The 16,045-nt window shown below is 37.6% G+C and overlaps 1 protein-coding gene across 1 annotated transcript in view; it reads left to right on the top strand.

The window, feature by feature from the left end:
• LOC133074058 (EGF-like and EMI domain-containing protein 1) overlaps positions 1-16,045 on the top strand; it is a 548,755-nt gene that overhangs the window by 470,225 nt on the left and 62,485 nt on the right. The gene's annotated exons all lie outside the window — the stretch shown is intronic.

Genomic DNA, 16,045 nt, shown 5'->3' on the forward strand with positions numbered 1-16,045 from the left:
TTCAGAATTGGACTTGTGGTTATAATAGCAAAAATTATAACAGATTATGTACCAGGGAGCTTATGGTTGCTCAAGAATAGTTAAAACTACACACATTAAATCTGAGGTTACTGTATACTTATCATGTATCCGAATGTTCTTAGATATCAGTTTGGGGTGGTAGAATTATTATTTTAAGTCTTGGTATGTTTCTCAAATTTATAAATTTGCTAAAATGACTTTGTACACAGGAAAAAAGTGGAATAACTTTTAAAACACCGTGCTTCCTGTATGATTTATAAATTGTTTTTAACTGAAGTGTTTTTTTATTGAATGATGATCCTCAGATGGCATCAAGCACATTTTGATTTCATCTCCAGGTCCCTTTAAAAATATCTATTACATTGAAAGAGTAGCATGTTATACAACAGCATTTAATTGCTGGTTTAATTGGTATAGGGCTTGTTAGCTTGCCCATTTACTCAAAATTATTAGCATTTCATGAATATCATATAATTTTGAAGTTTCAAAGAGAAAACAGCCAGTTTTGCTTAACTTCATAGTATATACTCTCTCTTTTTTGTAACGTATTTTATAGGAAATGAGAGAAAGCCAGAGGAAACAGGTAAAGATATCCTAGTCATAGATCTGGTTTTGATATGAGAGAATAGAGGTTTGGGGAGCAAAAAAGGACTTTTCCAAAGTTGAGTGATCATGTAGGTAGAAGCCATATCATAGAAGCCAGGGAACTCAGTATCGTGATAACTGTGTCTACAGCAAGCACCCTAGTGGGACAGCAGCTCACGTATATTTACTTAGTCCCTGAACTACCTTCTTCTTTGCAACTTGACTGCTGGTTGCAATAGGATCCCTTTCCCATCTCCATCTCCAGCCCCAACCTGTAAGGACATCAGCTGTTGCATCCTTAAACTGCCGCTCTAACTTCTCTCAGGCACAAAATGTTTCGGAACAGGATTGCCAATACATGCAGATGTGGCATTTATAGGTAAAGGTTGACTTGGTGAATTTTTGTGTCTGCTATAAAAATACTTAGCAAAGTAATGCATTATGTAAATCTGTGATATCTGATTTTTGCACTAAGCCAAAAAAAAAACACTCTAGTACCCAACTAAAGTACCTTTTCAGGTGTAATTAATTTTCTAAACTCTAGCAGTTATTATTTCTTAGTAAAATCATTAAGCTCTTGTTCCTTACCATCAGTGCTCTGGGAGTTTTCAATTTTTGTTTCAGTGAAATCAGGTCAAAAGTAGACTTGGATAAGAATATTATGGTTTATCTTTTCTGTTTCTATTGCTTAAAAGTCAATTTCTATTGTACAAATACATGGATACTATGGCAAGAGGGTAGTCCTCATCTCTGGAGGAGGGCATGGCAACCCACTCCAGTATTCTTGCCTGGAAAATCCCATGGACAGAGGCGCTGGTGGGCTACAGACCCTGGGGTCGCACAGAGTTGGACGTGATGGAAGTGACAGAGCAGTAGCAATAGGGTATTTGCAGCTCCACAGACTGATCCTTTTTTGTGCAGAATTTCAACACAGTGTACAAATTAAAAACTAAGTTAATGAGAAATATGGATTTCATGATTGCATCATTTTAAAGCTTTTCACCCATTGGGTATCATTCTACAGAAGGACTGGATTGAGAGCCCAGAAAGTGACCTTTAAGGAAATTTTCATGCCTCTCTCCTATGAATATATTGAAATTTTGGTTTCAAAGAATGGTCCTAAAAATCTCAGTTGACACAACTACAGCATTCTTGTTAAAATGAACTCAAGAAGAATTTAAGCACTTTGTAGTTAAATACTCATAACATGAGCTGGAGGATAAGAACTGTTTGTTTTCTTATTTGTTTTGAAAGAAAGAATGTTCTACAGAGAACTGAGTCTTACATTGTTTCCTATTTTGAGTAATATTGTAGGAAGGATCAGATATTTTAAAACACAAGGAGATCAAATTAGCTCACATCCCCTTTGGGATTTTTTTTACCTGGCAGAAAACTGAGAATGGTAGCTGATGCTTACCAGGATATTGTTGTAGACAGAAATTCATCATGACCTGTGGCAGAGTCACAGAGGAGAAGGTGAGGTTATGGAATTTTATGATTCCGCTACTTAGAGTACCGGAAATTAGGTGTCTTCATTTCTCCCCTCCTCCCTACCTTCTTTCTCTTCCTTTACCCCGTTCTGCCCATCAGTCAGAGGCTTAGGTTAGTGTGAGCTTTTGAGCCTCTGGTGTTTTTTGCACTTTCTCTTAATCACAGCTATAGCAAATTTCTTTGGTACTCCAAACCCTTGCAGAGTTTAAGATGACTTCATTTCAAGAAAGCATGCTGTCTCTAAGGGCTGTGCACTTGTGGTGACATATGGCCAGCAGTTCCTGGTCAGCCTCTGCCAGATAAAGTTATACAAAGTGGTGTTAAGAGAGGCGGTCCATGATATCCAGCTACAGTGTACAGGCCACTTGGCTCCCCATGTAGTACTGCCTGGACTGCTGGTAAAATATGATCCCAATAAAACTGGAATCTTGGCCTCAGTGACCCTCAGTTTGAGTACCTGAATTTGTTTGCAAATTTTTACAGTGCATGTCATTTTTCTGGTGGTAAGGGCTTATTATTTTCATCAGATTTTTAAAGACATATATACTACTTCAGAATATCTCCCGTATACTTTTGCCTTAAGACGGTGCTTCTTTAAAAGGTGTATATGTAGGAGGATTCCATGATACTGTTGTATAATGATATAACATTGACAGTCACACAGCTCTGTCAATGTGAGGCAAAGCTTGTCAATGACCACTTCTCCTTATAACTTCCTTTATAATGGAATTCTGGCCCAGAAGTCTAGGTCCGTGACCTTGCACAGCACAGTTACACCTGGTTGATGAAGGGTCCAGACCCAGCATGGGAAAGCAGTCAAAATAAAATTTGGCTTTGCTATCAGTATTTGCAATCAGATTTGCTTTGCTATCAGTATTCTCCATTAACACAGATATTACCAAATAATTCATATACTTTTAAATTTCCCTTTACTTGGAAACCAACAGCTTAAAAAATAGAAACTAGATTTAGCAACCACCTGAAAAACAGAAATATTCATATTAGTCCACCACTGACTCTCATCTGTGGACTAGAAACAGTGGCACAGTGGACTCCAAGTTGTCGTGTGTCCTTTAGCAAGTCACTTAATTGCTCTTCATCCTGTATTCCTCATGTGATAAATGTAGAAATTGGACAAAATGACAAAGTTACTGCCTCTCTAAAGTATTTTAATAATATGGAGTTCCCAAAACTACTAACTTATTACAAATCATCTGTTAACCTGTATTTGTTAAATTCCATTGGATTCTGTGGAATAATTATTTTATAGATATTTTATTTATATTTTATAAATATAAATATATTTATATTTAAAATATAAATACTTTATTTGAAAAGTATTTAAAGAACTTAGACTTTAGGAAGTCCCACATACGAACAGTGTGTGAGAATTTTATACCCAGTTTAATAAAAATATAGAATGAGAATTTTATATCCAGTTTAACTTAAATGTTCTTAATAAAAACATTAATTATATTCTGGTCTTTTTTTGAAAATACTATTTTCTACATCATAGAATCATATTTTGGAGGAATTCAAGGACTAATCCAGCCTAGTCTACTTTAGAGATAAAAGGTCAGCAATCCAAAGAAATGAAGTAAATTTTACTCTGAAAATAAAGGATATTAACTTTCAGGAAAATCTGGCTAACTTCACTTATTATTAAATGCTTTAAAATAATTTCTGATAAATATTTTAAAAGACTAAGAAAAAATATAAAAGTGCTATGAAATGAAATTCTTACATTCTGTTTTAGTGGAGCTCAGGGTTAAAATAATGTATTTTCATGACAGCTATTGATGAAAGAAATCCACCTTATATTATCACCCAGTAAGTACAAATTTATCACTTTTCTCTTATATTTCTATCATATGCTGCAGTAAACCTGACTACGCTCAGTTCTGCAAGTAAGTTATGCCCTTTTCTGCTTCCACACCTTACCTTACTCAACCTAGACTCGAGCCCCCGTCTTCACCTGTCAGAACTCTGCTTACCAAGTTCCATGTTCAGTGTCGATTGGCCTGTTAAGCCTTCTCAGGTGACCCCAGCCAAAAGCATTCCTTCTTTTTCTTCTAATACCATATAATTTAGCGTTGCCTTAATGACACATTATACCATATAGTTTTATATGTGTGCAGTTGGGCTTCAGACCAAATGAAAGACACTCATGACCTTCTAATCATCAGCTTTCACAGGAGTCTTTTCCATGCCTATTTCAATGGCCTCTGACACTGTTAACCACTCATTTTTCTAAATCTTCCTCTTGACTTCTTGACAGCACAATTTTCACCTTTGAATGCTGCTTCTCTGTACTTACATTCTTGTTACCTCGTCTGACTTTTGATTATCTTCTTTCATCAGTATGGACTGAACTATGTTTCTCAAATGCATGTTTTAAAGCCCCAAGTTTCAGCGTGATGGTGTTTTGAGGTAGAGCCTTTGGGAAGAAATTAGGTTTAGATGAGCTCATGCACATGGAAGATCTCATGATGGGATTGGTGCTTGAATAAGAAGACACACCAGAGAGATTGGGCTCCCCACCATACCAGGATCTGACTGAATAGCAGCCATCTGAAGCCAGGAAGAGAGCACTTACCAGAAACCAAACCATACTAGAACCTTGACCTTGAACTTTCCAGCCTCCAAAACTGTGAGAAAATTAATTAGGCCACCCAGGCTTGGGTATTTGTTACAGAAGCCCAAGCAGACTAATATACTTCTCTTTTCTCCTTTATTCCCCCTTCTCTAGTCTATCTCCATTTAATTCTACCTTTAGACAAAAGTCGATACTTATAAAATATCTGGCAAGTATTAGTTAAATGTTAGCTATTATCAAGCTGCTGCTGCTAAGTCACTTCAGTCGTGTCTGACTCTGTGCGACCCCATAGATGGCAGCCTACCAGGCTCCTCAGTCCCTGGGATTCTCCAGGCAAGAATACTGGAGTGGGTTGCGTTTCAAACTTCTCCAGGCTATTATCATAATAAAATGTAAAAAAATATAAGGACTTTACTCAGATGGATTTGCTTGTTGGGGAAAAAATTCAAACTTGCAGTATTTCTAGCTTTTGGACCCTGGACAAAAAATACATTATATTTGATAGCTTTGCAGATTTTCTCATTGTTGACAGGCAGACTTTAGTAGATATGACTAAAAATATGTAAGGATAATGTAGACTAAACTCCTTTTATTGCCAGTGGATATTTTTTAGCAGTCAGGGGCTAGGTACCAAAATAATTTAATTACCCAAATTTTCTGTATTTAGCTGTGTAATTTGCATTTAAAGTAACTTGTAAAATTTTGGCTATAATTTGTTGTACCTCACAAAGTCTTTGTCTTTCTATTTTCTGTAACAACCTTGTTCAAAATGCTCAGCTCAAATCTCCATTCATAATCATGTCCTTCTTCTGCTATATTTGTTGAAATTAGCCTTCTCAGAGGGGTGAAATAATTAAATGATTGAAAGTTTTAATGCTTGCATAGTTCTCTTACCTCTCTTTCATGCCTTCAGCACATGGGTCTATTAACATGTGTACTCACACATAAGCAAATGGAATCACTGGTGTCTGCACAGAGAAACCTCAGATAAACAACATTTTAATTATTTTAGTCTTTAATACAAAAATTCTTTATTTCCACTTGCTGGAAATGGTCAGGAACTGTTTTTGTTCAATGGTTCCTTTTTGTTCTCACAAAATGAGTTGGGGGAAAAGAAGTAAGGTTACCTGGAGGCTGTAAACCAAAGGTATTTCTGTGTGTTGAAATGTGAAACATAGTAGAATTAGAGGTCATATCTTAATTCTAAATAAACAGAAGTTAGGTGTCACGAAGAGGGTAGATATACATCCTGGAAGCTTGATTAAACAGATATTCTTAGTAAAATTTTGAGCTTGAATGAATTTTCTTTCATCGGATTTTTATGTTTCACATTTTAAGATAATACTAACTTTAGTATTCTTGCCTAGAGAATCCCATTGACAGAGGGGCCTGGTGGGCTACTGTCCATAGGGTCGCACAGAGTCGGACATGACTAAAGCGACTTAGCACGCATGCATGCGTTTGGAGAAGGAAATGGCAACCCACTCCAGTGTTCTTGCCTGGAGAATCCCATGGACAGAAGAGCCTGGTGGGCTGCCGTCTATGGGGTCTCAGAGTCGGGCACGACTAAAGCGACTTAGCAGCAGCAGCAGCAACCTTAGAAAAGGCTTGAAAACACAATTAGATGTGGTGGTCTTCACATAATAGATTCTTTTGTTTTTGATCTCAGTGTTCTGATCCATGATGTCTAGGTTGTATTTGATAAAAGGAGTGGAAGATTCTTTCTAGGGAATGCAAAGAGATTTCCCTCAAATTGGAGATGAAAGAAGTTAAAGACTTTCATTGAAACTACCTTTCAATTAATTGCATTATTTATGAAGACAAATTAGAAACAGAATTCATTTCGTATGACAGCTGATGTCTTGAACAGGGCTATGTCAGGTTAAAAAAAAAAATTGTTTAGTTTGTCAGGTGGATGGCATTTCTCAGTCATTATCAAATTCATCGCCCTCACAATATTAATCACTTTTGTGTGCTAGGTGATAAATTTAATTCTCCAAAGTTGAATTTAGGGAACATGTCTCTTCTGCCCTTCTTGTCACCATCTGTGGCCTTAAAAAAAAATCATGAACTTTCCAAGTGTTTATCCATTTTGTTGATGATTAACCCAATTCAAAACCTTTTCCCAAATTCAGTGGATTTTAGGAATGCATTTAGAAATCTTTCCTTTTCTACAGTTTTTCTATAGTCTTCAGACTTGGGAAGGTAAGACTGGCAGTTTTAGGTAGAGACAGACTGAGGTCTGAATTCTACTGCATCATATAACACTTGCATGATCTGTGGGCTCTACTCCATATTGTCAAAAAGAGTCAGACATGACTGAGGCAGCTTAGCACGATCTTGGCCTGGTTTTTTAACCTCTTATCTTTAGAGTCCATATCATTTTTATCTCTTTCCTCGTCTATCTATGTCTATACCTAATAAGACCAGTATAATAACTCACAAAAATCAACATTATACATTGTACAAGGACATAAACCTTATAAAGAGGGATGTATTAAATACACTAGGATGGGGAATGGGGGAGACTAATAGTGTATTCTGGGGTTAAAAATGAAACAAGAGCGGCCCTTCCAAGGAATGGGGAGTGATAAGAATTTTCCTTGAACTGGGCAGTATGATAAAATCTACCTTCTGTATCCAAAATTAAAACAAGACAATGTGATAAAATGTTAGCACAGTGGTCTTCATGCTTTCCGGTTGCCTTTTCTTTTCTTCTTTCTCCCTATTTGGAAAGTATATTCACAGATCTTCCTTCTTAAGCATCTATAGGAATTTTTTATAGTTATATTTGTAAAATACTTTTAACAGTAAGATTTTCATAACATATATTGTATCAAATAAAACAACAAAACCCTACTTTTAAGCACTAAATAGTTTTGTTTTCTTATGTTCCCTAAATAATTTCATAGTGCATTACAGGATACCCATACATGCAAGGGTATGGGATGAATGAAAATATGAAGAGATTAAAACAGCACCTGGCACATAGTCAAAGTTCAGTAAACGATGGCTTGAATCAGCAGTTTATAATCATTATTTATCTATTTTTATTATTTTCCCACAATCAGAGCATCCATTCAAAACACAAAGATGTGAAAAATGGGAGATTCTGTATTGTGTGCAACTAAAAGTACAGCAACTTCTCTCTAAATTGTTTATGAAAATAGAGAACAGAGTTTAGGATTTTGAGAAAAATAATGCTAATCTGAAAACAGCATTTCGTGGGGGGAAAGGTATCAATGTTTCAGGATAGCAATAGTAACTTTACCACCTAGTTATCCCATATAAGACATGTGTGACTTTGGACTTTCACTTAACTGTTCAGTTATTCCATTTCTCCACATGTAGGGATTGGTGAGGAAAAATTACAGCACAGGTAAAATCCTTAGTGCAGTGCCTGACACAGAGCAAATAATCAGTGAAAATTCTATCGATATTGCTATTAGTTCTATACTTGCAGTTGGCTGTGTGAAAGTCACTCAGTCATGTCCGACTTTTTGCAATCCCATGGACTATACAGCCCATGGAACTCTCCAGGCCAGATACTGGAGTGGGTAGTTGTTCCCTTCTCCAGCGGATCTTTCTGACCCAGGGATCAAACTCAGGTCTCCCACTTTGCAGGTGGATTCTTCACCGGGTGAGCCACCAGACTAAATAAAATTATGAAGAGTCAGACACTATAGTTATCATTATAAGCATACTTTGGTGATCAGATGGCTTCCTTTGGGCATCTTGGTTGCTAACCTTTTAGCAAACATACATTGATTCTTTTTTCTTCTTTTTTTTTACTGGAATATGATTGCTTTACAATGTCGTGTTAGTGTCTGCTATACAATGAAGTAAGTCAACCATGTGCATACATATATCCTCTACCTCTTGGACCACACTTCCACCCCACCCCCATTCCTTCAACAACTCCCTGTTGCACTTTTCTTTCTTTCTTTTTTGCATTTTGGAGTTTTAAAGCAATATTCAAAACTATATTTTCATTGTATGGTAAAATATTCTCATTTATCACTAGGTTGAAGATTTATATCTCCCTGTTTCCAAAAGCACTGGAGGCAGTAAGCTTTAGGCAGCTTATGCATTTTCACAGGGTCCAAAGTGCAAAATGATATGAAACAGAAAATAGGACTGCCTCCATCTAAAAGAAGCAGAAGGATTAAGTGCTTGCAAATACCAGATATGAGTGTAACACTTAAATCCAAATCTAGTAACCTAGTAGAGCGTTCTAGTGACTGACAAGAGCCACATGGTTTAAACCAGGTTTGCATTTTTAACAACAATAATCATAGAGGGATTTTTTTTTTAAAAATTCAGTAATTTCAAAATCTCTTAAGGTATGCATTCCTTTCATTTTGCAGAGAAAACAGAAATTTTCAGCTAAGAGCCCACCCAACTTTTACTCCCATCTAGAACTTTTGATATTATTAGTAACTCTCAACACTGTCTGCTTTGCTCTTCAACTGAGAAGGAAAGCACTCTGATGTTATTTCAAGCTAACCCCATCCTGCCTCACCTTAGAACCTTGCTCAAAATTTTGGAGGTGGATGGGAGGAAAAGACTACTGTTGTTCAGTCACTAAGTTGTGTCCAACTCTTTGTGACCCCATGAACAGCAGCACGCCAGGCTTCCCTCTCACTGTCTCTTGGAGTTTGCTCAAACTTGTCTGTTGAGTCAGTGATGCCATCCAATCATCTCATCCTCTGTTGCCTCCTTCTCTTCCTACCCTCAATCTTTCCCATCATCAGTGTTCTTTCCAATGAGTCAGCTCTTCACATCAGGTGGCTAAAATATTGGAGCTTCATTTTTACTATCAGTCCCTCCAATGACCATTCAGGGTTGATTTCCTTTAGGACTGACTGGTTCGATCTCCTTGCTGTCTACGGGTCAGAGTCTTCTCCAGCACCACAGTCTGAGAGCATCAGTTCTTGGGCACTCAGCCTTCTTTATATGAAAGAGCTTATGGAGTCATCACAGAAGTGGAAGGGAGCTGGGAGAGAGTTGTGTCTTGTAATCCACAGAGGAGAGAATGTCAGGAAGGAAGGAGAGGTTGCTACATTCAAGGTTTAAGTAAAACAACTGAAAAGTGTTCCTTGAAACTCTCAGTGGATAATGTATGGATAACCCTGGCAAAACTAGCTTTAGAGAGAAGTTTTATTTTAAGATAGAGAGAAAGATGTTGATGATAGAAGAGAAAGAAGGGCATATTAAGATCAAGGTTCTTTATCCTAAAACAAATCTCCTCCCTAAAACTGCTTTTGCCAGGCTTGTTTATACATTGTCCACTGATAATTTCAAGAAATACTTTTCAAGCATTCTGTGTAACATCCTGAAAGTAATGACTGCTCCTTCCTTTCTTCCTGACTTTCTCTCCTCCTTGTATTGTAGGAAACAGCTTTCTCTTGGTTCTCTTCCATCTTTGTGATGACTCCCTAATCTTTCTCATACAGTCTTTCCCCTCTGTTGAACTCCAACATTTTGTCCATTTCTTTACTCCCTCCTCTGTGATCATATCCACTGGCAAAACTTTACCAACTCTAATTAGCTATATATGGATGAGGTCCACATCAATATTACTAAATCAGATCACTCTCCTTGTTCTCTGAACCCAGAGATCCAGCTACTGCTTGAAGCCCTTATTGAGGATCTGAGGCTCTCATTGAGGGAGTCTCAAGCATTGGAAACTTAGTGGACCTAAAATTAAATGTATCTTCTTTTACCCTCCACCTCCCAAATTTCTTCTTCTCTGAGTACTACGGACAGCTCAGGTTACCCTTTTTCCAGGGCAGTCTAGTGTATCTGAAGTTACTCATGACTCCTCCTCTCTCTTCCTCCTCACATCAAGCTCTCCAGTAAAACCAATGGGTAGTTTCTCCTCAACACCCCCCAAAGAGCTGGCTTCACTGTGACTACTTTCATTCTTGTCCTCATTATTTCTTACAGAAAGGTTTACTGTAATTGCTTCTTTCCTGATATCATTCTTCATAACTGACCCCTGCAATCAATTATCTAAACTAATGCCAGAGATATCTTTTGAAACTATAACTTAAAAATTATTTTACCATCCTTAAAACCTTTGTTTCTCTATAGCTTTTAGAATTAACGCAAATTTTTTACTATGGTTTACAACGTGCTTCAGGGTCTGACTCTTTGTTACTTCTGTCTTACTTGCCATATTGTGACTCTGCGTTTCATACTCCAGGCTCAGACACCCTGAAAATTTGTAGTATGTAAAGTGTGCCAGAAGTTTCCACATTCCTACATCTTGGTCTAGTGTTCCATCTGTCAGACACTCCCTGTTTCTGCCCGTACTTTTTGCCGAGTTTGAGTGCAAGTCAACACTTTCCCCTTTCTCATTTACTTTGTCTCTAACTCTCCTCACCTAACTTCTGTCTTTCAAGGCAAAGGTTAGAATCTTCCAGATCTGTTCTCATACTTAGAATCCACATTTGTCACCTGTTTTATAAGACTTATAGATACCTTCAATGGTGGGACACAATATAAAGACACTCAGACAAGAAGAACCTTTATTATTTACAGCTCCAAATAGAAACTCCCTGGTGGCGCAGATGGTAAATCGTCTGCCTGCAATGCGGGGGTCCTGGGTTCAATCACTGGGTTAGGATGATCCCCTTGAGAAGGAAATGGCAACTCACTCCAGTACTGTTGCCTGGAAAATTCCATGGATGGAGGTGCCTGGTAGGCTATAGTCAATGGGATTGCAAAGAGTCATACACGACTGAGCAACTTCACTTCATCTTCATCACTTCACTTCATCTTCATCACTTCACTTCATCTTCATCACTTCACTTCATCTTCATCACTTCACTTCATCTCCTGCATTGCTGGCAATTTCTTTACCATCTGAGCCACCAGGGAAGCCCTCTATGTGGCAAGTGGGGCAGGTGGTCAGGCTAAACTCACAGTCTTCCTGGGGTTTAGGTATTTTGAATAACTCCACTAACCCCCAGGAAGTCTGTGAGTCTAGGGACATCTAGCAATTGACTGTGTGTATATCTTAACTCTGGAATGTTTGATAAGGGAAGTAGTTGGGGTGGGGGCTTAGTCTGTGAAGGGGAAGAGGGTTTTGAGCCATGACTTCAAGACAGCATTTGTGAAATATTACATCATACACCTCACAGAGTCAAGGACAACTCTCTAATAGAGCCTCTCACAGTGGATTATAAAGGCTTATTGTCTATCTCTCCCACTAGCATGTGACTGAAGGGTTAATTGCAGAGACTTTTCAGCCTATTCCTAATGTAGCTTTCTCTACCCCATTTCATAACATGGTTCTTAGTTTGCTGCAGTGGTTATTTTTTGTACCTTTCCCCTTCCTTTTAAACCATAGCTTTGGTGGTTCTATTATAGGTATGTTTAGACCATACACAGCCACAAATTATCTGTGGAAGTAAATTGAATATAAATGGACTAAAGCTAACTAAATCCAAGCCTAGATTTATCACCAGGCTTCTTGTAAAAGCATCATGGACAGAATTTTAAATCCCAGATTTAGCAAGGATATGAACCTGCCATTCAGTGGGATGGTCTGCCTATTGGTTCTCTGAAATCCCAGGTCTTGCTGTCAATGACAGAGCATGTGAGGAGATCAAAGACTGGCCTTCACACAAGAGTGGGCAGAGTACCTAGGGCTTTGTAGACCTAGACCTTGATGCAGAGCAGCCAGTTCATAAAGGCAGCATATGTGTATGATTATACATGGGAGTCAGGGGCATAGCTCTGGTAAGAATCCAGGGTGTCATTTCCAATCATATCCTTTTCATAGGACAAGGAATAAGACACAAAACCTAAGGGAAAGGGCTGGGGCACTATTTGGAAGTCACACTATGTATGGAATCTTCAGGAAATACATACATATTCTGAGAATTTGAGTTCTGAAGGCAAGTGGAGGTGTGCCTATAAGCTTAGGCACAGAGTATGGTTCAAGTTTGAGCCAAAGAAGGAGATAGACAGGAAAGGAATCGAACTCTGACACAGAAAACTTTTCAGAGATCATCTCTTTAGTAGTCATAAGACAAGAATATAACCATTGACCTAACTAACAATCAAAATCACATGACTTCTGCCCCTGCGGGCTTGCTGGTTGAGTGGATTAAGGCTACTGGGATGTGGGGCATCCTCAGGGAAAGGCAAGTCTCCTCAAGCTTAGTCCTCTGGGTTGACATTCATCCAGAGACTGAGCAAGCCTAGTTTTTCTTCAGACACATTAATTCATTGAGACATCAAATTATAATCTAAGTAATTACAATTTGGAAGTAATTTGGGCTGTGTCCATTAGTAATACTAATGACCATGATTTTTAAAATTTTATCTCTAAACCTCACAACAACCTTAAGAGGCAGATATTATTACTCTCATTTTAAAGATAATGAAACCCAGGTTCACAGAGGTTAATACAGCCTTGGAATCACAGCCTTTGGTTTACAGCCCTGTGGAGGACTGGTCTGAAATCATTAAGCCCCATGAGGAAGTAGGCTGCAGTATGCTTTATACTTTTTGAAGGGGAAAAGAAGTTGAGTACATCTGCCATGTAACCTTTGCTAAGCTTCTCTCTTCTGGGCTATGTGATATGGTAATTTAGTCCTATTTCATCCCAAGTTTGGGAATTTAAGAAGATTCTCTGTGTTCCCTCATGAAAATAAAAATTGGCTCCTTCTGTAGACTCCCACACTGGTTGGTCTGGGCTGTGGTGGGCTGGCCTTCTGTCTGGGCAAGAACACAAGTCAAACTCTTAAGAGTTCACAACAGAATGTCAACCTTGCCTCCCCAGGGTCTGGTGTCTAAATCTTATGGCTCTCACTTCAACTGAAAATGTAGGGATGCTGCTCTACAGGCCTGTGTTAGAGGATTTTGATTGTGAACTGAATGGGAGCCAACATTCATCCAAATCTCCCTTAAGACATCTGATATACAGAGTGCATAGTGGGAAGATCATAAGCCTTGGCACCAAACAGCTCTAAGTTAGAATCCCAGCTTTGCACCTAACAAGCGGTGTGAACGTGGGCCTGTTTTTACATGATAACAATGGCTAATATTCATAGAGTGTGTGTTATCTATTGGGGCACAGTGTTATGTTTATATTCACTGTTTCATTTACACTTTGTAAAACACTGTGAAGAGGGTACTCTTGTTATTACTCTTTTAGCAATGTAAAGAATGAGGTTTAGAATGTTTAATCAACTTGAGGAAGGACACTTAGCTTGTAAGGGGTAGATATGGGACATGCCTTTTAGACAGAGCTGATCAATTGAATCCAGTTCTGAAAACAAACATCTGTTCAAAAGGAAGGTGTTTGGATGATTGGACTTATTGTTAAAGCATTTTAAGGAAAGAAAAGACACCAATTAAAACTTAGAGGGTTCATAATGTAATGCTATGTGGAAAATGGGTTAGCCATATATAAATCAAGGAGAACAAGTCAAGCTTATTGCCTTATGGCTGGTGAGCGATCCTGGCCCTTTGGACTGTCACATTTAAGAAACTCAGAAGCTACAGGATTTTTACCTATGTGTATTGAGCCATATGAATTTTTAAAAGAAACCTATCAAGACAAAAAATTATTCTGATGACTCTTTTTTAAAGACTTTTTAAAGCCTTTGTTTTTCCACTTTTATTTTATGTTGGAGTTTTTATTTGATGGGTTTCCTTACTGTATGGTGGCTCATACAGTAAAGAATCTGCCTACAATGCAGGAGACCTGGGTTCAATCCCTGGGCTAGGAAGATCCCCTGGAGGAGGAAATGGCAACCCACTCCAGTATTCTTGCCTGGAAAATCCCATGGACAGAGGACCCTGGTGGGCTATAGTCCATGGAGTTGTGAGAGTCAGACATGACTAAGCAACTAACACACACACACACAGTTGATTTACAATGTTGTATTAATTTCAGGTGTACTGCAAAGGGATTTAGTTATACATATACATATATCTATTCTTTCTCAGATTCTTTTCCCTGATAATATAGGTTAACACAGGGTATTAACTATATGAATTTTATTTTACAAAAAAAGTCATATAAACCATATACAAATTTATAATTTGATTTTTCAGAGTTTTAAAATTAGTTTTATCAAAATCAGTTTAGCCATTTGTATATTCATTCTAAGAACATAAGATTTGCATCAAATTCTAAAGTGTTGATGTATTATTTAATAACAAACCCAATGACTTGTAACAGAGTAAAAAGAAAGGGATTCCAAGGTTTGTTATTGTCTGACATTGTTTAAATTTTGATTTGAAGGTTTTGTATTGTATGGTTTCACATGTACTAGAAGCCTTTACTATGTTGATCCCTACCAAATGAAATTCACAGATTATGAACCAATAGCAATAAGAGTGCTTTTGCCTGTTACTTTGCCATAATCTCGGTGCTCACATTCATTTATTTGAGAAGTGAATATAGTATATGGCTCAAACTTTTAGTAATTGCAGTAGAATGGTTGGATTGATTTTTCTGCCTCTAATATTTTCTCTGTTGTATGTTGGAAAAATATTTACAATTTCAAGTTTCTCCTGAATTCAAGGGAAAAGAATGCAAATTTTATTACTTTATCAAACTGACTAATTAGTCCTCTTTGTCTAGAGGGAATGCTCTGATTCCTGCAACTCACATTTTTAAAATTTCTTAAGTTTGAAAACAGTTTAGTTTCAACCTGGCCTTATTTCCAAAAGAAAATAATTCAACAATATTATGTATTTCTCATTATAACTTTTAAGAGACCCTGTAGTATAAGAACTACACTATTTCATCTCTTAGTATTTCCATGAGGCTAGTGATAGTTTTACTAAGTGCCATATCACAAAAGTATCAGAACAATGGATTAAAACCAGAAAGAAAAAATTGTGTATTAGTCCTTGAAGCCGCACTGTGAGTGTCAAAATAGACTGTCTTGGTTTTTCAAACAGTTGATTAAACACAGTACAAGGAATTTAAATTTGTATGGAATCATCGAAATAGAAAATATAAGATGTGGAAGAATAGGCTTCCTTCATTCCAATGACTGGCATATTTGCTAACCCCTCTCCTTGTAGAAAGCATAAATTAATAAGTGCTGAATCTCAAATTCAGTAGGATACATCCTACCTTGGAAGCAAGAATTATGAGAACAAGAATAATTGATCTTCCACGTGACCCATTAAAACAGGTCTCATTTAATGCAATACTGTTTAAAACTGTCTCTTTCAAGTAGGCTAACCTGAATGTAGGCCCCCTTTTTTGCACTTTACAGCAACACTGAGCAATTCCCTCAACCATCCCGATCAGAGGACCTTGAACTGAGAGCACATGTTTAATGATGCCTGGACTAGCTATTGATTAAACACTGA

Source organism: Dama dama, chromosome 19, assembly GCF_033118175.1.
Source record: "Dama dama isolate Ldn47 chromosome 19, ASM3311817v1, whole genome shotgun sequence".
NCBI lineage: Eukaryota > Metazoa > Chordata > Mammalia > Artiodactyla > Cervidae > Dama > Dama dama.